Source organism: Chelonia mydas, chromosome 17, assembly GCF_015237465.2.
Source record: "Chelonia mydas isolate rCheMyd1 chromosome 17, rCheMyd1.pri.v2, whole genome shotgun sequence".
In the NCBI taxonomy this organism is placed as follows: domain Eukaryota; kingdom Metazoa; phylum Chordata; order Testudines; family Cheloniidae; genus Chelonia; species Chelonia mydas.
Window position 1 is genome coordinate 8388279 of NC_051257.2, and position 24149 is coordinate 8412427.

General features: G+C 43.0%; 1 protein-coding gene across 9 annotated transcripts in view; it reads left to right on the forward strand.

Moving 5' to 3' along the window:
- The window catches only part of CUEDC1 (CUE domain containing 1), a 125018-nt gene that overhangs the window by 55932 nt on the left and 44937 nt on the right, over window positions 1-24149 (forward strand). The window lies entirely within an intron of this gene.

Below are 24149 nucleotides of genomic sequence, written 5' to 3' on the forward strand. Positions count from 1 at the left end.
TAATTTAATCACTAAATGTAAGGTCTCTTTGCTTTGATTAGAAGAATGATGCAACATCTGTGAAGTTCCTGGAAGGACTAGGAATTTCCTCGCGGTAGAGCTCTTTGGCTTGTTTTGCATTTCTGTCATCTTTTCGTCATGTGTAGTGTTCAGTGCGCTCCATGTTTATTTGACTTGTAAAATAGGCTGGAAACTTAAACTGATTTCAGATGGAGACAAATGTGTTTTGATGTCAGCAAGGAAAGCCAGAGGAGAAAAGGTCTCTCTTCAGTCACCTGGCAGAAGGATTTTATATCTACATCTTCGCTTAAGGCAACTTCTTGCATTTAATTTATTTTACATTGACGCAAGGTAGATTTTTACAGAGATTCATTTAAATTATACAAAGGGATACTGGGTTACTCTAATCACTCACACTTGCTTGACCTATTTTTTTTTTTTTTTTTTTAAATCCCCTCTTGGAAACCTAATTTCATGTTTGAATTCCCTCAACTATTTTAGGAATGTTGGCCTACCAAGATCAAATTACCTTTGATGAAACCCATGCAAAGCAGCCTTACAGGCAAGGAACTTTTTGATTAAGTACCTGTGCTATCTCCTTAATATAGGCTTAGTTTAGATCTAGGGTTGCAACTCTGCCATGGCAAATATGTGTGAAAACCATAGATTAGTCACGGTAAAAGTACTAAAGGCCAGACATTTTGTGGTGGTTAATCACCCTTGATCATGGGATCAGTCTACCTTTAAATTTAATTTCCTTTGTAGTGGTATGTGGGGTTTTTTTTGGGTAGGGGTTGTTTGTGGACCAAATTTGGACCTGGTGTAAGCAGGGTGCAACTCCCCACTTGGACCTCTGTTATCTTCTTTTTCCAATATGATACCAAGGCCCTGATCCTGTAGTCAACTCCATACAGGGCCCTGTGCTTGTGTGGAGCCTCATTGCAGAAACAGGGCCTACGTTTCCAAGCCTGGGTGATGGGGAAGATAGGAAAATTTCCAACAGTGATAGAGAGAGGGAGGGCTTAGAGCTGGGGGAGCTGAGTTTAGTTTAGCCTTACGCTTGAGTTGGATTTGGCTCAGTGACTTTTAGTTGAGTTAAATTGCTTTATAAACCTACTGGGTGCTGTGCAGAGCTGACATCTGTTCATCCCACAATGGCCTGCCATAAATCTGTCTCTGAAAAACTGAGTGGTTTAGTTGAAAAGAGTTGGAGACAGCTTTACGAGTGACAAACGCCTGTGATGGAGCAGCACCTTCAGTGGTGCTCATTGTTTTTGTTGCCACAATCACTCTCTTTATTTTTAAATTTAATTTGAATGCCAAAGAGCCCAATCAAGAATAATCTTGTTGGGCAAAGTTCTTTGGTCTGTAGCTGTTGAAATATCTAATATCAGGTGAATCAAGGACTTGCGGGAAAGGGAAGGAAACTTCTTTTGTTTGTAAGATCAAAAATATAAACAAATTGTTACATTTCCTAATATTGAGAGACATATCTAACAGTTTAAGCCAGAATTTCCAAAGGAGCCAAAAGCACGTGGTGGATTTGTCATCACTTAAAGTCTTTAAATCAAGAGTGGATCTCTTTTAAAAAGATATATTATAGTTCAAGGCATGGTTATTGGGCTGGATGCCAAAACTGTTGGCTGAAGTTCTTTGGCCTGTGTTATGCGTATGCTTGGCAGAATTAGATTTTAATTTTTTAAAATTATTTTGACGGGTATTATAGATGTTTATTTGTAGGCATTTTAAAAAAAAGATTTTTATCGATTTTAAATTTTCACAGTTGCGTGAAATTATAGGGTTTAAATTTTAAAATTTTTGTAAATTGATTTAAGTTTTTCACCGTTGTGGGAAATTATGGAATTGGTAGACAATCATTTTATGAGAGTAGACATTGAGAGTCAAAAAAGTTAAAACTTTATAAACGAAGCACAAATTGTTAACATCACACATTAAAATATACAAAGTAAATATCCGTAAATCAACATATCATACTTATTTTTAATGTTCATTTGCTAGTCCATTTGTAATAAGTATAATTCCAAAGTCTAAATTACTGAATTTTGACTCTAAGTTCTCAAGCAATATTTTTCTTTGCCTGTCTGTAAATTTTGATTGTCATGAATAGAAATATTTTTTCATTGGTTTGTGTATGTATTGTGAAATCAATGTTTACTGACATTTAGCAATAAAAATATTATCCTTTGAAGACTAGTTATGCTGGAGGTTAGACTAGATGATGATAATGTCCTTTCAGGCTGTGGAATCTTTGAATCTGTAAAGGCTTTAAATACCCAAATTTCAATGGAAGTTGCGTGCCTACCACCCTTAGGCCCCCTTCTCTTTTAAAACTTGATGTATAAAATATATTAAATAGCCTTTTGCAACACCACTTGTTATGTAGGTAAGATCAGTGAGCCATAAAACTATGGCTGGTGAGACAGCTGGTGAGGGGGTGTGTGCCCGCATGAGTGTGCGCATGTATTGCCCTCTGTTGGTTGGAACGGAAACTTCACAACTGTGTCATGGGCCCTGAATCACTAAAAATTATAGAAAAGGAGTACTTGTGGCATTATAGGAGAGTCTGTTTTTTCCTCAAGTGTTTTGGGAGCCAGAAGCATCTAAGTTTTTTCTCTGCTGTTACCATGAATTGCTGAGTGGTGGTAAGGTGTGGAATAGAGACAATTTTGAAGGGTTAGGTATCTATGGATCTGTTACAGTGTCATAATGGGTGAGAAGAGCAGGGCACAAGAGCAAACACTAGGAAGGGGAATGCTTCCTATGGAGGAACTTAGTATTTTTACTCAGAGAGCAAAGAGTAGGTGATTGCCCCCATTTTGGTCATCTCTCCACTCTGGCAGAGGTTTCAGAGCTAGGAATGAAGAGTTAACAGGATTTGGCAACAATCTAGATTGTGGGAGATGGAGAGAGATGAGTCTAACATGCCAAATTTGCACACCTGGGTGATGTGCAGGGCAGAGAGATTTCCAGAAGGGACAGAGAGGGGTGGGCTTGTGGAGGTTAGCTTTCACCAGGTTGAATCTGAGCTGGCACAGGAAGAAATGTAAAGGAAGAGGGCTAGGGATGAGACTCTGTCTAGGAGAGGAAAAGGCTTGTGGCAGAGCACAGAAATAGTAATAGAAGTCATGAGAACTAATCATCCCCTCTCCCCCACCCCCCAGCAACAAGTTAAGAAGAAAGGAGGGAGGGGACTAGAGACAGAACCCATTTTTTTAGGTTTAAAAGTGTGTTAGTGTTCACTTCCAAATGATGACAGAACTGTAGGATTCTCCTCCCACTTGAACTGCTTTTACGTTGGGCCCATGTTCCTATCACAGATCTGTACTACCTGACCCCATCCCAGTGAAGACTGTTAGGTGCTTTCCTACCAGCTCTCCAAGAGGTGTGCCACATTGCTCGCATTCTTCTGTTGCCTAGTGCTAAGATAAGAACTGTCGGTATTATTGGGCCTGCTGATGACTCGGTACCACTAGATTTCAGCAGAGGCAGGGGGTCGAGAAAATCTGTTGTGTGTACTTCTTGTATTCAAGTTTTCAAGCAACAGATTGCCTGCTCCAGTGAAGGGGGCTCATGCTAACTTAATTAACATCACAGCATTGTTTTTGTTTTATAAACACAGCCATTCTAATTGGATGGAAGTGTGGGTAGGAGAGCCCTTTCTAATTGCTGGTTAGGAACATATTGGGAAAACTGCAGAGGAGGGAACCTAACGAAAGTTGAGTTGCCTGTTGCTGTGCTCAGTGATGTCTACCGGCTGCTCAGATTTCTAATAGTACTTAGCACTTTACATATTGCCTCTTTATTTTCAGAACACTTTCAGCACCTGCACCCTCTGAAGCAGGCAAGTGGGATTAGATGGGTAATCTGAGGTAGACAAGTATTCATCCTCACAACACCTCTGTGAGGGAGGGCACCCCATTTACAGATGGGAAACTGAGGCATAGAGAAACTGGGCGACTTGCCCATCGTCAAACAAGAAGTCTGTGGCAGAGCAGGGAATTTAACCCAGGTCTCCAGTGCTTAATTTGTGCCACAGCTTGCCAGGGCTGAGCCCTGGCATCTGTAGGCTTGGCAGTTCATCACCTCGGCACCTTTGGCCTTGGTATATAAGTTATGAATATAAAAAAATTGTTTGAGCCCCGGCACCTCTTACATTACAAATTAAGCACTGCAGGTCTCCTAAGTCCAAGGCTGGTGCCCTGACCACTTGCTCATCCTTCCTCTCTTTCAGCATGGTTACAATGATGATAAATTTGCATCTCTGGAGAAATTACTGGAGTGCTGCATGCTTTCTTTCTTTGTGTTTACACTGCAGTAGCATTCAGAAGTCTCCAGCCAGGAGTGGGGCCCCATTGCACTGGGACACTGTGCAAATATACAATAGATAAGACCATCTCCACTGCATGACTGAAGAGGGGGTGTAGCACAGAGAGTAATGGAATAGGGAAGGGTTACAGGTAGAGGCACACATGGTTATGTAGACAGTTAATAGCTACCTGCCTAGCCATTCCAATCAGGCAGTTTGCTGTAGGTCTTCTGGTATGGACAAGTCTTGTCCTGAATGGACAGTACTAGAACGCCCCTGCCAGTGTGGGAGCGTCCCTGCCAGTATGACCTCGTGCGCATGCTATGTGGAGGACACCATTTAGCTCTACCAAATGGTGTTCTGCAGGCAGCGTCATGCTGTGCGGAGGACACCATTTTGAGAACAAAATGGAATCCTCCATGCCCCACTCTGAACTTTAGGGTACAGATGTGGGGACCTGCATGAAAACCTCCTAAGCTTACTTTTACCAGCTTAGGTTAAAACTTCCCCAAGGTACAAACTATTTTACCCTTTGCCCTTGGACTTCCACTGCCACCACCAAACGTTTATCTGGGTTTATTTATTAGGAAAGCGTTGTTTGGAAACGTCTTCCCTCCCCCAAAATCCTCCCAACCCTTGCATCCCACTTCCTGGGGAAGGTTTGGTAAAAATCCTCACCAATTTGCATAGGTGAACACAGACCCAAACCCTTGGATCTTAAGAACAATGAAAAAGCATTCAGTTTCTGAAAAGAAGGATTTTAATAGAAGTAAAAAGTAAAAAAGAATCACCTCTAAAATCAGGATGGTAAATACCTTACAGGGTAATTGGATTCAAAAGATAGAGAATCCCTCTACGCAAAACCTTAAGTTACAAAAAGACACGCAGACAGGAATATCCATTCTGTTCAGCACAGCTTATTTTCTCAGCCATTTAAAGAAATCATAATCTAACGCATATCTAGCTAGATTACTTACTAAGTTATAAGACTCCATTCCTGTTCTGTCCCCGGCAAAAGCATCACACAGACAGACCCTTTGTCTTTCCCTCCCTCCAGCTTTTTAAAGTATCTTGTCTCCTCATTGGTTATTTTGGTCAGGTGCCAGCGAGGTTATCCTAGCTTCTTAACCCTTTACAGGTGAAAGGATTTTTCCTCTGGCCAGGAAGGATTTTAAAGGTGTTTACCCTTCCCTTTATATTTGACACATGCTATGTGGAGGACGCCATTTAGCTCTACCAAATGGTGTTCTGCAGGCAGCGTCATGCTGTGCGGAGGACACCATTTTGAGAACAAAATGGAATCCTCCATGCTGGCAAAGTGCTGGTATGCTGGTCTGGCGCGATCAGGCCCCACTGCAGCGTGGCCTCTGGAGGGCAGGGTTGTCATTGTGCTGAAATGCCTAAGAATAGGTAGGTCTCAGACAGCAAAGGCAAAATGTGGAGGTGGCAAGTTGGAAGAAGAGGGGGAGGAGATTATGGCAGAAGCGGCTCATGGAAGCTGGTCTCATTGACACGGAGGGAAGGAGGTTTCATTAGCAGGGAGTGATGCAGCAGGCAGGCAGAGTTGTAGGAAAGAGATCTTTATTGAGTGTACACAGAAGCTTGTGTTAAATGCTGAGGGCTGCATTTGTTTGGTAGCAGCCTGGCCCCTAAGTTTCTGGTGTCACACCCTAGGTTACTTCTGAAACCTGATCCTCTTTCCCATGCACTGTACTATAAAGGCATGGAGAAGGTTATGAGAGTTGGGGGTGAGTAAGGAGGAGCTAAATTGTGAAGGGAATTGGAGATACAGAGCAAGGAGGCACTGTGTTCACAGATCTGGATTAAATTCCTAGCTCTGCCACAGACGTGCTCAGTGACCTGGGGCATGTAACTTGCTCTGCCTGAGTTTTCCATCTGTAAAAAGAGGTAATGATACCTCATTTCTCCCATCCTGTGTCTGTATTGTCTATTTGGACTACAAGCTCTTCAGAGCAGTGACTGTCGCTTGCTTTGTACTAGGTGCTGTACATACGCAATAGGGCCCTAACCTTGGCTGAGACCTCTAGACATTACTTTGTCATATAATAATAAAAGTTTGGATTGTTTGCAGAGTAGAAGGAGAACTCAGGGGAAGGAGACATGACTGTAGCAGCAATGCAGACTTTTGGGAATTAGGGCCAAATGTTTATACGTATTTAGGTGCCTAACTCATGGGACTGAGGCATCTAGATACCTTAAAAAAAAAAAAAAAAAAAAGACCATATGTACTGAGTGAGAGAGATCTGTTTCTGCAGGGTCTGAAACGCACAAAAAACCAGCCAAGCTGGTGAACAGAGTGGCTTGCTGATGTCTCGGTTATGGTTTCGCCTGTGTGCTCAGGTATAAGACATGATAAAGTAAATAAATTTGAAGCTGATTTTATGTTCGGAGGTTTTTTGACCCACAGCTGTACAGCCAATATCCTTATTTTACTCCATGCCTGGCAGGCAGCCAGCGAACAGCGTTGGCTGGTTGGTCTGTTTTCCTGTCCATTCTGTATCTCTCTAGCTACATAGTGTCTCTAAACTCTTCATCCAAAAGGGGTGAAAGACCATAGGAGAGGGCTCACAGTGCTTCCCACCCACCCCCTTCCTAACCATTGAATCCTGCTAGAGAGCAAAGAACCCTGTCCGGCATTCCCCGTTAAATTAATTTCTAATCTCATTGCTTCCTGCTGCTGCCATGTCCAGTTTGTTTTCATTCGAGATGAGGAGGTGGGGAAATCAGAACCGTTAAATCCAATAAAGAAGATCTCCCCTCTTGTTTTGGACCTGTTCTTGCTGCCACAGTGATTCTGAGAGGGTGTGGAGCAGGGGGCTGAGTTTTTCCTAGCTATCCGTGGAGATCTGGTGGTTTTGGTCAATAGAGTACTTTCAGACGCTTCCTGGATTTTGACTTTGCTGGAGCAGAATGTGCAGGTTATTTTGTTTTCCCTACTAGTAACGTCTGCGGATTGTGGTGTGAAGTGAGGTGTTCTCATCGTTAATGTAAGGAGGAGGGCATGTAAGGTGAATGCTTAATAGCCCTTGGTGAGAAAGAGAATGGAGCAGCATGTGTGGATGGAATGCCTCATTTGGCTTTGGGTGCGTGTGAGAGAGAGAGAATGGAGATATTGGCATAGAATAGTGGGAGTTTACCAACTCTCTCTTCTTTTAGTCCTCCTGGACTGTATTCTCCCTCTGCTTTAGTCAGCCTCACACTCCTGGTTGTGCCTTTACACAAGATGAAATCAAAGGGGAAGAATGGTCTTGTGGGTAAAGTATTGGCTGGAGACTAGAGAGATCTGGGTTCAATATCCAGCTGTGCCACAGACTCCCTCTGTAACCATGGGCCAGTCACTTAATCTGTCTATGCCTCTGTCCCCTAGGATAATACTTTCCTTCTCCCACCCTATGTCTGTCATATCTATTTAGGTGGTCCATGCCCTGAAGAGCTTACAGTCCCTTTGTGTAGAGCCCATCAGAATGGATCCTCAATCTGGTTTGGAGTGTAGGTGCTCTTTTAACGCTCAGAATAAATTATGCCAGCCTGGGTTGTGTTTTAACGTAAATTTTTTATTTACACATACCTTAAACTGTGTTTTGCTTAATGCTTGCAACGTTTCCTGTATGATCGTTCTGCTGAAATCATAGAGCTAATTTAGTCATTGTTGATTTGGAATTCCTGGTGGTCCTGGTAGGGATCTACTACTATTAGGTCATTTGGGTATGTGAAATATCAAGAGAAATCAGGATCTTTGTTATACTGAGAGTAAATTGGGTACTTTCTCAAGGCATGCTGATAGCTCCCTTACCACTCAGGCTGGAAGATACAGCCCTCACACATTGTCTTCCATAAGCAGCTGTATGCAGATTTATGTTGTGATGCAAGCTGTATTTCACTTCATTTTGGTACACATTCTAAATCTGTTTGCTTGTCTCCTTAATCTCTCCCACTCAGAAACACACACATGCACTTCATTGACCAGAATTGCTTTACAGCTTTCAATAATCATCTGTATTTTCTCCTTTGCCCTGAGCTTTACATGATAGGTTCTGGTAAGATATTGTAATTTATTTTTTGCAAAGTTGTGTGCATGATTCTTGAACAGAGCATCCTTTCACTTTTATCATGATTGCTTTTTTACTTTTAAAACGGGCTTAAACCCTGCGTTTTTAATATACAATGGAAAGAGCATTAACAGAGATCCTCTCGTACTTATTTTGTTTCCATGAAAAAGGATTTGATAGCAAGCAATTTCCCCAGACTGCAAAACCTGGTATTTGTGCATGCTCATTGTTCTGAGGTGAAACTGAAAAGTAACAGAGGATATGTTAGAAAGATTAATAGGATACAAAGGCTAGATCCTCTGCATTACTCCCATGAAATGTACATTTTTAATTTGGTAGAGGAAAGTGCTATAATTTTTGTTTACAATCATTTAGTTTTTAAATCTAATTTTAATCATATTATAAATGATGTTGTGCTAAAACTTGCAACTGCTGAGCAGCTACATTCCAGTACTGTTAGTTCCTTCATAAGAAACCATTTTATAAGGGTCTGGTAGATGGGACAGCATTTTAAACAGTTTAGCCTAAGCTGGGTTGTTTTTTTATCAATGGTTTAGCACATCCAGTCTAAAGAGAGGTTGTCCGATAGTTTACACCCAAATTGTAGATTGTCAAACTTAAAAAAAAATAAAACAACAATCTTATTCATGGAAATGTTTTCAGCATAGTATTTAAATTAAGATTGGATGTTTTAAACAGATATTTCTAAAAAGATGCTCTAGTAGAACTACAAGTTAATGGGCGCAATGCAGGTATCACTGGGTAAAATCTCTGGCCTATGATTAGGGCCCTACCAAATTCATGGCCATGAAAAATGTGAAATATGGTATCCCCCCGTGAAATCTGATATTTTGTGTGCTTTTACTTTATACTATACAGATTTCACGGGGGGGAGACCAACGTTTCTCAAATTGGGGGTCCTGACACAAAAGGGAGTTGCAAGGGGGTCACAAGGTTATTTTAGGGGCATCACGGTATTTCCACCCTTATTTCTGCTCTGCCTTCAGAGCTGGGAAGCCAGAGAGTGGCAACTGTTGGCCAGGTGCCCAGCTCTGAAGGCAGCACCCCACCATCAGCAGCACAGAAGTAAGGGTGGCAATACCATACCATGGTGCCCTTACTTCTGTGCTGCTGCCTTCAGAGCTGGGTGGCCAGAGCGTGACGGCTGCCAACGGAGGGCCCAGCTCTGCAGGCAGTAGCACAGAAGTAAGGGTGGCAATACCATTCCATGCCATCCTTCCTTCTGCACTGCTGCTGGTGGCGGTGCTGCGTTCAGAGCTGGGCTCCCTGCCAGCAGCCACCGCTCTCCAGCTGCCCAGCTCTGAAGGCAGCGCCGCCGCCAGCAGCAGTGCAGAAGTAAGGGTAGCAGTACCGCAACCCCCCCTACAATAACCTTAGGACCACCCCACAACTCCTTTTTGGGTCAGGACTCCTACAATTACAATACCCTGAAATTTCAGATTTAAATAGCCAAAATCATGAAATTTACAATTTTTAAAATCCTCTGACTGTGAAATTGACTAAAATGGGCCGTGAATTTGATAGGGCCCTATCTATGATGCACAGATGGTCACTATAGATGATAATTATGGTCCCTTCTGGCCTTAAAATCTATGAAAACAGGGAGAAGAATTTTTGGTTTGGGTTTAAATACAGTGTTTACAGCCCAACCATTGCGCTATTGCATGGGTGAGACAGACTGTATTAAAGTGGGGCAGACCAGACTGTCTTCATTGTCATAGGTGAAAGGGATACAGAAAAGAAACAAATGGTGAAAAGAAGATTAGTCATATGGTTTCATTAAAAAAATTTTTTTTCCATAGAATAGGCAAATATTTTTAATTGACCAGTGTCTCTTTAAAATATTCTTGTATTCTGGGCTTTTCTTCCTTGGTTGCTTTTCAGACTGCCACAAAGACAAGGGATGTACAATTAGGCCCTGATCCTGAATTATGCATTCACAGGCATAAATCTTTGTAGGATTGAGGCCTTAGTTAACAACTCCTTTGCTTCTGGCCCTGACCATCCATCATTATGCACGTTCCTCTGTGCCCCTGCCTGACTGGATATATAAACATGGGATCAGTTAGACCTTGCTTTTTGGTCCTAGAATGAAATGGAATGTAAATGGGGCTAGAAGCTCATTGTTGCTAGGAGAACTGAATGTTTCCTAAATGCTGTGTGTGAGCACTCCATACTGGCCATATGTTCTCCTAGCCTGCAAAGGGTCCTTGAAAGCACATCTTCAGACGTGTCTCAGTAACATCATCCCAACCTTTATGCAGCACAGGCAGCTTGTCAAAGGTGGCAGTGGGCATGACCTGTAGCCCGTGCATCCGCTGTGCATCTGGAAATAAGGACTGCAGACATACTGAGGATTGATTCTTTCTTTGGTCCTATTCAACATCTACATGCAGCCACTAGATGACTAGTCAGAGGACATAGATTCAAGCACCAGCAATATGCAGGTGACATACAGCTCTATCCTTCACTACATACAACTATTCCACTGCCACCAAAGTGGCCTAGTGCTTGTGAGATCAGCCCGTGGATGAAGAACAGCTCAGGTTCATCTTCAACCAGCAAGACAGAGGCAATGCTGGTGGGCAGAGGAAAGAACTTCGAAGAGTTTTCAGCCATGGTGCAGTCTCCTTTGGTTGAAGGCACCCATAATTGGTCAGTTCAGTATATGGTTTAGGATTGCTCCTGGATTCCTTGCTGAAACTAATCTCTTAATAGCAGCACCCACACGTACTGCTTTTTGCCATCCCCAGTTGATTAGGGAACTCCATCCCATCGTAGTTAACAATGACCTGGCATTAGTTATACATGCCTTGTCATCTCCCGCAATGCAGCATACTTGGGCATGAAGCCATCTGCCCTTAAGAAACTTCAGGTCGTATGGAACCCAGCAATATGGGCTGTCGCAAACCCATCAGTCCTGCCTTCTGCTCTCTACCCTGGCTTCCCGTAGAATACTGAATCAAATTCATGCACTTGGTCCTTACTCTGGGCCCAGGCCACTGAAGATATCTAAAAGACTGCCTAAAGCGCCAGAATAAGGACAGGGGTCAGCAGCTCCACTCCTCCAGCACCATGTAACTTTCTACCAGAAGGGTAAAACTCATCTGTGCAGGAGACACAGCTTACTCGAGGGCAGGTCTGGCACTGTGGAACAAACTCCCCCAATTACTTACAAAGTTCCCCATCTTCTGCTCCAGGTGCAAGGTGAATGTCTCTGACTGAGCTTTTGTAACACACAAATAGGACACATCCAAAACAAAGCACTACACTGCACACACACAGTTCTCCCCGTGGGGGGAGAGAGAGAACAAATTACATGCAACAGATGTTAGTCATGTTGCTTATGCAAGGTGTTCAGATATCCTGGTGATGAGGACAGTATAAGAACCCATATAGAATAAAATAGAACCATAATCTTCTAAGGGCGTACACACTCAAGCCATACATCTACATGGTTCTGGACTACCCCCACCCTCCTAGCATTATGACTGGCTTCCTTGCTTCTCTGCCAATGACAGTGTGCTGTTGAGCCTTCCAATAGGGTTCAGAGAACATCTAGGCAGAGTTGTCTCTCAGCATTTACTTCCCCTGTCTTTTCTGTCCTCCGCTCTGTAAAGTTGCTTTTGGCCATGGCTCCTCCCTCCTTTCATATGGCCATTCCTACGTTTTCCATAGTGTGTGGAAAGCTTGTATCTGCTGTGCTGCTGAGTGGAGCAAGAATGGAATGTCCCATAGTACAAGTCGCCCGATGATACCCCCTCTGGTGAGAGCCCTGTCAAGGTCCACGAGTGGTAATCAACCATATTGTCACTTGCTGAGATAGAAACAACCGAGCTTACTGTGCTCCTGGGTGCTGTTAGGGCTCTGTACCATTTATGGAGGGCCTCTGTTCTGTGCTGACTTTATTTAATTGTACGATGACTGCAGAGAGTGTTGGGTCGTAAGGTCTGAATTCCACCACTTCAGGGGGCAGGTGAGGGTCAAAAGCAGTTTAAAAGCTGCTGGTGTCTGATGCCCCAGAGAGGCTGGTGGATGACAAAGCAGCAGTAGGAGGACTCTGTGGGCAGGGGGAATCTGCATCCTCTTTCATGCTGCAGAAGAGAACTCCTCAACAGGTTAACATGGCTCACTTCAGCAGGTGAGCCAGGGATTATAGTAAGTGGATCTTTGTATAGAGAAAATTTAGTTATGGAACTGTTACGCCTGGTTTTTTTCTCTGTGTAAATCTCAGGGAGCCATTTTGTGTTCACTTCAGTGCAGGAAGGACATGTGCTGTGTCCTCTCTTCTGGAAACTTTACTTTTGTTCTGTCGTGGCTGGTTGTTCTTTGATCTGAAACAAGAGTCATTCCAGATGATGCCTCTTTGTGTACGGCTAATCATAACTGTGTTTAGTGCAGAGCCAGGCAACTACAAAATGGTTTTGAGGGGTGCAGCTGGGGATGGGGTTACTCCAGAAACCTGAACTCTTGTATTTTCTGACGATTGTGTGATTAAAATTGTAGCCTCAGTGTTATGCTAATGCACGTTTTTTGCACTTCTTATAAAATCTAAGATTCAATTCCTAATCAGATGCTACCTGGCTTGTACACTTCCTGTTGGATGGGATCAAATCAAAGCCTAACAATTCCCTGTCCTCAGAGGTCCAAACTGGGCAGATTACTCCAAAGCAGGCTGCTGAAAGACTGTTAAATGTTGCACATTATGGGTATGTCTCCCCCTTTGCAGGGAAAAAAGCTGTCTTCTTGCTGTCATTGCAAAGAGAATCTGTTTCAGCTCCTACACTGGAGGAGTATAATGTGTTTGGGAAGCCTGTTATTACTTATCCCCTTAACTACTTAATGTGTCAGAGGGTAGCCGTATCCTAGTCTGCACCAGACAAATTTACGTTTGCAGACATCTGTGTAAGCAGCTTCGTACGTCTCAGATGCTATAATTAAAATGGCTCTTGTGTTCTCCCACCCTTTAAACGTTGGGATGTGATGATCTGTCTTTCATTCCCTTTTAATTGCTGAAGGAGTCAGGATTGGAGGGAGGAGAGAGAATTTTTTTAAAGCATTAAGTGAGGCGTACATGTGACTTGCACTTCTCCTTCCTATTGGGAAGCAGTGTAGTTTAATGGTTAGAGCATGAGACTGGAATTCAGTGCTGGGCTGTGTTTCTGACTTGCTATGTGACCTTGATGACATACCATTTCACCTCTCTCTATCTGTAAAATGCAGATAACATCTACCTCTAAAGGAGGCTAAATTAATGTTTGCAGAAAATGCTTTGAAATCCTACAGTGCCATAAGTGCAAAGCACTATTACATTATTATAAAGAACACAGGAGAACATGATGGTTAAATACACATTAATGAAAGCTCAGAGCTGCTGGGTCATTGATTCTGGGCCTTAGATGCAAAGATAAGCAGGCTGCATGTTCCTTTTATAGCTGGAGAAGAGTGCATTATGTTACTGATGGAACAGACTCCCCTGTGACTTATTTAGGAAATTCCTGTCCGTAAAATTTCACGTTTCGCATGGGAAGCCACAGACAAGTCTCAAAGCTGCTGACTGAGTCAAATAGCCTGTCTTCGCTAGAGAAATAAGTAGCTTTTAACATAGAGTTGTATACCACAGTGGATATCTAATGTGTTTTAAAGACTTTACAAATGATCATGCCAAAAACACCTAGAGGAGGAGAAAAAAATGTATTCCTTGGTTGGGAAGTTATTGAACGTTGCTGAGCTATGCCAGAAATAGTATATTGGGGTGGGGTGGGGCGTAAAGAGAGAATTTCCCTGGCTTTCCTGCTAAAAATAAATCCCAACATCTCATAAGAAGAGCAGTTGTAATAAATTGAAAGATATTGGCGATGGACCTGATCCAAAACCCGTTCAAGTCAACAAGGCTCTTTCCATTGACATTGTATCAGCTCTTAGAGTATGCCAGTGTAGCAGTAAGGGTCTGATCCTGGAAGTGCCCTCAGTTCCTACAGAGAAAAGATAAACTATTTTGGGTTACCAGTGTAACTTGCAAAGCTTGTGGATGATATATAATGCACCACAGAACATAAAAAGTCTATGTGTACCTGGATAAGGCTGATGAAATGGATGTTGTCCCAGTAACTAACCCATTACATTTGTAAATAGCACAGTTGCTGTTGGAACATATTTGCGGAGATAACTTACAAATATAGTATGGCAGTACAAGAGGGAAAAAGGCTGGCCTCATTTCGCTGAGTTTAAGCGATTCCATCTGTTGTCTGAGCTGCAGCGGATGCTTGGGACTGGAATGTTCTTATTTGCCCTTAAAGCCAAGACTTTTCCCTGTGTTTGGAGGCCTGTAAACAATTGGTCACACCTCTGTTACAGCTGTTCCCTTGCTTCATCTAGGCTACTACACTCTGTCCCCACGAGCTGAGTGACTGTTTTTCCAGGGTGAAATTACCATCTTAGCAAACCAGACAAGATCATTAACTGCTTACGTATGGCATTCTGGACATCTGAAATCTTGATTTTGGAGAATGAGGTCATTCATGTATGCACAACTTGGAGGCTTTAAGCATTGTGTTGGCCTCTTCCTTTCTTCACACAAATTTCCAGTTCACCAAGAGGTAACTTCTGAGGCCCTTCTGATAGTTAATCACATTTACCCTCGTCTGGAGCTAGCATATGAAATGTTGGCTCTGTCCTTTTTTGTTCTTTATGGAATTGTAATTTATCCTTCAATGGACAACTGGAAGTTCCAGGGTCAGCCTCCTCCTTCAAATGTAGTCAGGTGTTGAAGATCTAATCCTAGGAGGTATTAACTGTCCTCATCTCCCACAGATAAAGATCAGCTATGTAGAGTCAACGTAACTCTCACACACTGGATAAGTTCACAACTCTGCAGTGTAATTACACAATTCAAATAACAACGTGTATGTGGAGAACATGTGCCTTCAAACCAAGGAAGTTTTATCCATCCTCCATTTAGTGTTGGTAATTAAGGGCTTCTTTATGGTTCAGTCAGTCTCACTCTTGGCTCCATTTCAGAATGCTGTGGGTTTGAGTCCTGCACCAGGACTCTATAATCCAATATTCGCTCTGCAAGCCATTAGTAGGAGAGAGCCCTTTGCTGTTCCATCTGCCGTGCTTTGAGGTTCCTTCTGCTTTCCTCTGGTGAGGGTTCACCAGGTAAAAATGAAAGATCCTTTCTCCCCGTTTCACAGGAGCGCAGAATAGGGCGCTAGATCCATAAATCAGTAAAATAGATATCACCAATGTGATCTTCGCCTATGTCCCTGCCCCCTGTTCTTAGTAAAATGGGTTGGGTGTGTGAGCATAATGGCTGTCACACTGGCGTGGCTCTCTTAAACATGGGCTGCTCTGCCAATAATGCCTATTGCAAAGCCTTGCAAAGCTTGTTTTCAAGAGCCCAGTGCTGCTTTTCCCTCACGTACCCAGCGGGGCCTGAGCAAGTGCTTGGAATGATGTCTCGCCCTGCTTCGTGACGGCTCTTCCCTTACAAAACCTTGAAACAGGATGCACCCACATACTGGGTAAAACTGAGGGAACGAATCATGTTCTCCTTCAAGTGAAAGGAAAGGAGGTGGTGCATGGGGAAGTTGAGGGAGTTGGAATGTACTGCTTACTTCCCTTTGAGAAATACCATTGCTTTGCTTTTGTTTCCATGAGGTCTCTCACCTTGTTCATCTTCCTGATTTATCACAAACTCCTCCACCCTCCCAGATCCGTAATCGATGTATCAGAATTTTGAAACCAAAACATGAGAGGAAGGAGGCTGATTTTGAAAATTCTGACTTGTATCTAAGTTTCCTTCAGAAGTGGGGTGTGTTTGCCAACAGCTTCAAGTTGTTAGGAAATCCATTCAAGACAACTGAAATATCGGCTGTGTGGAAGGCCAAACAGCGGCCTAGAGATGAGTGCTTTTCAATGGCCAATCAGGACCAAGGATGATGTCTTGAAAGGCCCCATATGAATGGCAAAAACAGCAACATCTGTATGTGGACTGAGAAAAATGGTCGCAGTTCAGCTGTGTTAGAATGATCCATCTGCTGATGCATGGGCCTTTAGCCTGGTTATTATGAAACAGTGAAGATCTAGCCTATTTCTGTGTCAACACTAGGCATTCTTTTTAAAAACATCCAACTGTTCTTGGGCTCTTCCCTCTTCCATCTCAGTAGTGAAGAGTCTGCAGTCAGAAAGTAACTGTCAATGTTATTGAAAATGCACAAAGTGGGAGAATCCAGCTCATTCTCCTTTAGCTATGTTGGCTCTTCAGGACTAGCAGGAGTAAAGAATAGCTCCAATCATGGACCATTGTGGTAGGTCCTGTACAAACGGACTTTGTCAATGAAGCTAGCAGAGACGACTCCCAGACACCTCCTCTGTAGTGTAAAAAGGGACCTTGGCTGTGTAAACCTTTTACTAATTGCTGTTTAGAATATCCTGTTTGGCCAGCCTAGCAGCCTGGGTTTCTTTTGCCAGATGTGAAACATGCTGCATAGCACTGGCAGACACAGAGATCTGGGCTCACCAAATCTGCTGAGCGCAGGGGGGAAAAAATGGAAACCCAAACATATTTGTCGAATATGCTTTTATTAATCTCAGATGAAGATAAAGGTATTCCCCTCCTCCCCCCGCCCCTGGGATTTCGTGGTAAACTCTACCTTTTCAGTTTAACAAATTATCTCCAACTCGGTTGTGTTTTTGCCAACATCTCTGTGGAGTGCCAGTTGTTACTGCCAACACACTGTGTCCCCTCTCTAAGGAAGAATGTGACTGGAGACTGAGAGAACCAGTAAATATGGCCTCTGTGAGTCAGGACCAGAGACTAGAATCCGGACTTCTGTGTTCCATTTACAGCTGTGTCTTCCTGTGTGACACCCCGCAAACTGCTTAACTTCTCTGAGCTGTGGTTCACCGATTTGTAAAATGGTTATTAAAATACTTCAGAGGGTTGTTGGAATCTTCAAATTATGTTGATCTTCAAATTATGGGGACATTGCTGCTGACATTGGAATGAGATTGAAAGGGAAACGGAGATGTTAGGCCAACCAAATGGACAGGGACACATGGGTAGTCTGATTTTTATCTCTCAGTTGTAGGTTTGGTACATGACCCTTGTCATCCTGGGACAGTACTGAAGCAATGCCTTATCCTGGTGCTTGGGGGTGCAGTGCTTCTTTTTCCTATGAGAATTAAGACCACAGTCTTAACCACTTCTCGTCATTGAAGATGCTACAGTTCTTTCCCTGGAGGGTATGGGAATTAGTCACAGTGGCCAGCCAATTCCAGCTGGTGTGATTGCATTCTGCTTGCCATAAAACTCTGTAGGGGCCTGGTCCAAAGCCCATTGTAGGACTCCCTTTGATTTCAGTGGTTTTGGGTCAGGCCATAGAGTTTCAACACAATGCAGAATTCTTTGTTCTAACATCAACATCTGCCACTTTTCACTATGGACATGGCTGCATTTCATCAAAGAGAGCAATTCTTACACATAGGAGCTGTATTTTGTAAACATGTGTTGTGTGCCTTTGGGATGGAAAGAGAGGTATACATGTAAGATTTGATTGCTGATAATTGTGTCACAATGCTTAATTTGTATGGCTGCCAAACGAGCAGGTATCTCAGCAGTTGCCCAGTGGAAAGACAGTTACCAATAATTAGTGGTTCTGCTTTACCTTAACGAGCAGAATTGAACTGAATGTTGTTAGTTATTAGATTTAAATTTGTAAGAGTGCCAGCACTTAGGAATGCGATTGCACGTATGATCAGCATCTGCTAATGTTAGGAGTAGGGGAGAGACGGAAGTGTTCATGGTGAACTTGCACAAGGTTACAATATTGTGTTTTTCACACCTTGTAAACCATTTTAAAACAGTACCTGCCAAGCCAGGCTTTTGGGCCCATCTGTATAATTATTATTATCCGGTAATAGTCCTGAGAAGAAAACATGGCAACCATTTAAATCTTAATGAGTTCAAACAGGCAGCCACACGCCAATTTATTCTTGTGCAACAGAAGTCGCCTAAGGTCAGTTTATCATGAGATAATATTTTGGAGATCAACCAGCTACGTTGCTATAGTTCAACGTGTGAAACTGAGCTCTCCTCATCTTGTCCAATGGTATCAAAAGGTGACACTGAAGGCTGCTTGAGCCGGATTGTTGCTGCTGTATTCTCCCTCTGATTACACATAGACAACACAACTCCAAGCCTGGGCTTGGATGAAATAAGTCAGCCCTTTTTTTACAGTGAAAAAGCAATTATTGTGTTTGTGTGTCTGTTACTTTTTTCTTTTTTAAGGTTCAGTTTAATTTCATCAGCAGAACATAAAACACCTGGAGATTTAAAAAAATACTTTTTCTTCCTGCTGATATTGGTGGATTTGCCTCACAGCGTGTACTGTTGTTAAAATTAATTTTACAGGCAAATCTAAAGAGTAAGGGATGTCTTGCAAATATCTGTAGGTGTTATGTAGAGATAGAAGAAGCTTATATCTGATAGGAATGAACTCACACAACCTGAAAAAGCCCCAACTGGTACAGAAACTCAGCAGCCTGTTTTTAGCACTACAGGTCTCCAGAAACATATCGCCTTGGCACTCAGCTCGCTGCACTGGTTCTCCATTCAATGCAGAATTCAAATTAAAATCTCTGTTTTGGTATGGTATAGTCCTTTCTGGCACTGGGTCTAGCAGTATCAGAGAACTCCCGTCCTTCCATGACCTGCCATGACAGCTGCATTCCCTTAGAACAGTGAAGTTGCCCTACCAAAAGAGGGAGACTTAGAAATTCTGGAGCAAGAACTTTCAGAGCAGCTGGACCTAGACTGTGAACTCGCTCCCACAAGAGATAAGAACAGGCACAGAATGAAGCACTCATAGAATTAAATGCAAAACTTATTTGTATTTCTTTGACTTTAGTAACTTCTACTCCCACATGTATATTATATACACACTGGTATACGTAGAGGGGTGTGTGTGTATATACATTATGATAAATGATATTGTTGTTAGTTCTGTTTTTAAATACTATCTATCTGAAGGTCCCCCATTACCATAGTATCTAAGTACCTCACAATCCTTAATGTGGTCATCTTCGCAGCACCCTTGTGCGTCCTGGACGTTCTTGGAAGACATTTGGATAATCCAGCAACAGAGCCACATAAATATCCAGATAGAGGATTAAAACTGTAGTGCTTTGTGAGCTAGATGCAAGAACACGCTCTTTGACACAAGCAGAACCTCATGCCTCCCAAGCAGCCTGTCAGTCTATCAGGCAGATTTGTGTTTGGGCATTTTCTAGAATAACTTCTTTATACCCCTCTTCCCCCTCCCCCCCCCCCAGATTTTCACATGAAAGTTCTTATACAAGAGAAAATTATTATTATTTATTATTGCAGCTAGAACTCCTGTGGGTATTATGCAGTTGGTTTGATTGTAGAATAACAGCATTAGAAAATGATTGTGTTGACTTTGTGCTTGGTTTGAATATGCAGCTATTAAAAGAGAGAGTTTCTTTCCTGTGTTGTGATATAACAATAACTTACTTCCGGGTTCCACGTCAATACCAGTTCCATGCAGGAAGGCAGTAGCAACATCTTGTCAACCTGTGGTAGTGAATTTGGTCTCACAACAGCAAGAAGGGCAAACAAAATGTGCTGGGTTGTGTCATGATCCTTAGCCCTATTCCTGAACCAGAGATCATACATTGTCTGCTTGCTAGAACAATTTGCCTGTTGGGTTTTAAAACCAATGAAGTGCTCAGGAAAGGATAATAGGTTTTATCTTGTTAATACAGAGAGATGCTATCCTCTCTCCCTTGCTCCCAGAGTATTAAAATGACCCCCTAGAACAAAGTGCATGAAAATGTTTGAAAGATCTAACCCTACTGTGATCTCACCGTTTGAACAGCACTTGCAATATAAATCTTGGGATCATAATATTGCGTTGTGCTATATGACAGCAAGCTTGAGAATGGAGGGCACTCTCCATTTGCATGGTAATGAACCATTCTCTTCCAAGGGGTGTCAAAAACAATTGAATTAGCTAATGAGATTTTACTCGAACCATCTGCCAGTCCCCTTCCCTTTCCTTGGGTGGAATGAAGTGCTGTGACAAATAAATGGACCTGTTTGGAAGGAATTGTGATTTTCTGTATTCCTTTGATCAATGTGATACTTTGATCAATGTGATATCACTCCGCAGGCTTTCTGTACAGGGAGGGCTCGGGCTAGAAGGAGCTGGTGTGGTTGTGACCTGTCGTGTGTAGCTTTGGGTATCTAGTAGTGCCAACCCCAAGCATTCAGAAAATTATGAGATGGGCTTAAGTCATGAGGGTTTTAAAAATAAATAAATGTGGATTCTATTTTGTTTGCCTTCTTTATTTATTGAGGCTGTGAGGATCATGCTTTCAAACTGCGCTCTGCAGCCAGGAGGGAGAGAAACTGACACAGCTTAATCTTTCCGGTTTTAAATTGGCTCCAGGAACTGGAGCTACAAGAAGAATGCCAAGTTAGAGACTAGCAAGGTACAGGGGAAGCAAAAGGCAGCAGATGTCTATTTTGGCATTTTACTGAAAGCTTTATCTTCTGGAGTCATGTGATATTATGTGAGGTGATAAATAATGGGATAATCCTTTCCTGAGAGCAAGGGGCAAATGGAAAACAGTCAGGCTCTGAGCAGTCGTGGATGGAAGCAGAGACTGAACTCAGAGGGGTGTATGTGTACACGTACACTGAGCACTATATGCTCCCCTCCTGTAATCTATATAATAGGATTCCAGGATTGCCACTCTGTATGTCATTCTAGAATGTCTGCTGAGTCAGTATGAAGCAATAGAAATAGCTACAAGCATGGCTGAGAGCTCTTTTTGTTCAGAATATCACCAGGTTCAGTCATCACTGGGATTCACAGTCTGTTACCCAGTTTTTAAGTTCTAAGCTGTTTTGACTTTATGAATTACACCCATGTGATATACAGCTACAATAAGGCGTGTATCTTTGCCAGGCCAAAAGTCCTAGACCATTGTGATAACAGAGGTAACTCAGCTAATCACCATCCTTACTTGCTCCACACCTATCTTGCATACAACAATTTCAGTGCTTATATGAAGGAGGCTGCACAAAGGGTGGATTTCTTGGCCCAACAGCCACCCCATGCTAGTCTTCATTAAGGTCCAGGACTCTGCTATTTATGTCACCTGGTCTAAATGCAAACATAACTTAGATTTGACAGTTCCCATGGAGAGGGTGGATGCTGATGAGCATTCTGCCCTCTGGGAGGCTCGCTGCCCATCCTCTCCCGAAGTCCCCAAAGGCATACACACTGATGTCCAGGGACTTGCGCTTGGTCTGCTGTACCTGGGTGAATGTTGCCCTTAATGTATAGTTTAGGAACATGAGGTCTGACTCTGATCTCACTGAGATCAGTGTAAATCGGGATTAACTCCCCTGAAGTCAACGTGTACGTGAAAGGAAAAATTGGCTTAAGAAGCAAGTGAAGCATTTAAAGGTTACTTGGCTTTTGAGGCAATATTGGTATTTCTAGCTTGGGAAGAAACAGGCTAGTATTAAATAGGGCTGAGGCTCCTTTGGGTCCTCCTCCCCTGCTGTCTGGGGTGTGGGGCAGGAGAGTGGGGACCTTATATGCTCCTCCTTGGGCAACATTGGCTGGTTTAGTGTGGTGTGGTGTGGTGTGGTGTGGTTTTTTTGGCTTTGTTTTGCTGGCAGACTAGTGTGCAGACGCTTCCATCCCCTCAGGAGCTCGGCACATCCCCTTCATGGTAGGACACAAAGTTTGAAGTGCATCCACCTACTCAACCAAAAGTGGGTGGGGTGAGGGCTCACGGGGTGGGACGTTAGGAGAATGTTGTTGAGAGCAAGCTAACGTGGAGGCTTTTGAAGCTTGGGGCTATTGTCTGTTGCCTTTGCCCCCTGCACTTTGATGTGACTGTTCTGTTCCTCGTGCTCTGTGTTGCTGCTCCAGTGTTTAGAGCAGAAGACTTGGAGTCAGGGCCCTTGTCTCTGCCACTGACTCACCATGTGGCCATGGGCAAGTTGCTTAACCTCTCTTAGCCTCAGTTTCCCCACCTATGAATGGCTGTAGGAACACGTACCTCATGAGAAGAAAAGGAGTACTTGTGGCACCTTAGAGACTAACCAATTTATTTGAGCATAAGCTTTCATGAGCTACAGCTCACTTCATCAGATGCATACTGTGGAAAATACAGAAGATGTTTTTATACACACAGACCATGAAAAAATGGGTGTTTATCACTACAAAAGGTTTTCTCTCCCCCCACCCCACTCGCTGTTAACTGATAGCACTCTGAGATAGCTGGATGAAATACATTATGGAACTACAAAGTAGTATTGTTGGGCTAAATTCATCCCTGGAATAAACCCATTGATTCCAGTGGTAAACTCTATCCCATTAAGTCTAATCAGGGTCCATTCATAGTACCCTATTTCCCCAGTTTGATGAAATCTTATGGAAAAACCCTCACAGGTTTATTTTCTCTCCTGATCCAAGGGCATTTCCATGGGTTTGTTTTGCTATATTAAGTGCCATTTTGGGGGAAGAGATGTTTTTTCCAATGTTTCACAGCTTTCTCTCGTACCATTCTGTCCAGGTATTCAACCCTGTTGTGCTGTGAACATGAGCTGAGATGTGTCCCGCCCCCTTAGCACATGTGCATGCCATTTCTTCTCAAATGCGTTTGGTATGTTTCATCTCCCTCTCCTCTGAGTGCCCTCTGCCTTTTCTGCCTGGCAGACTCAAAAGCCTGCTCGACTGGAGGCTGAGAGATGGTGAAAATGAGCTGTCTCACTTCCCCGCCACTTCAGATGGCCTGCAGGGCCATCACAGATGCTTTCGCTCTGCGTTACTGAAGCTCTCATTTGTCAGCACATAGTGGCACTTAGAGTCGGATGCAAACAGCCCCAGGAGAATTGTTTGTTCTTTGGCGAGCTTGAAAAACTGGTTCCCCAGCACTTTTAGACAATCCCATAATTGAGTATAATTTGCCATTAGATTAATATCTCTCTGCTGTTCACTAATGAGTCTGGTATATAGCTATCCCCCAACTGCAGCTTCTCTGCGATGCTAAGGCTCTGGAGGGTTCATAGGTAATGTATAATTTGTCCTCACTGTTCCCTGAGTCAGCTGAACAGGCTGGATAAAGTGACCTCTAGGCCAGGTTCTTTACTGCCAAGTAGGGCATATCTGTGGGAGGAAGGGTGTGAAGGAGGCAGTGCTGTCTAATGATTAGCACTGAGGTATCTGGGAGCCAAGACTCCTGGGTTCCACTGCTATCTTTGTCACTGACTCTTTTAGTGATGTAGCCCCTGTGAGCCTTGCTTTCTCTGCCTTTAAAATAGGGATATAATTAAAGTTTGTAAAGAATTTTTGAGGTCCTCAAATGACTGCACAATAGGTAGATAAGTGTTACAATCCTGACATTACAAATGGGGAGCCTGAGGCATAGAGAAGCTAAGGCTGAGGTTTATTAGTGGGATTAATTTTAATGGGATTTGGGTGTCCAAATCCCCTAACGTGAATTTTAAAATTTCAGCCCAGATGACTTGTCCATGGTGAGACAGTGGAACAGAACTCGGGAGTTCTGACTTTCAGTACCTAGCTCTAGCTACTACACCAAATAATATCACACCATATGATTTTGTGCATCACAGACTGAAGCATTCAGTACCTAAAAATGTCCACGTTCTGCTTCTGAATGTT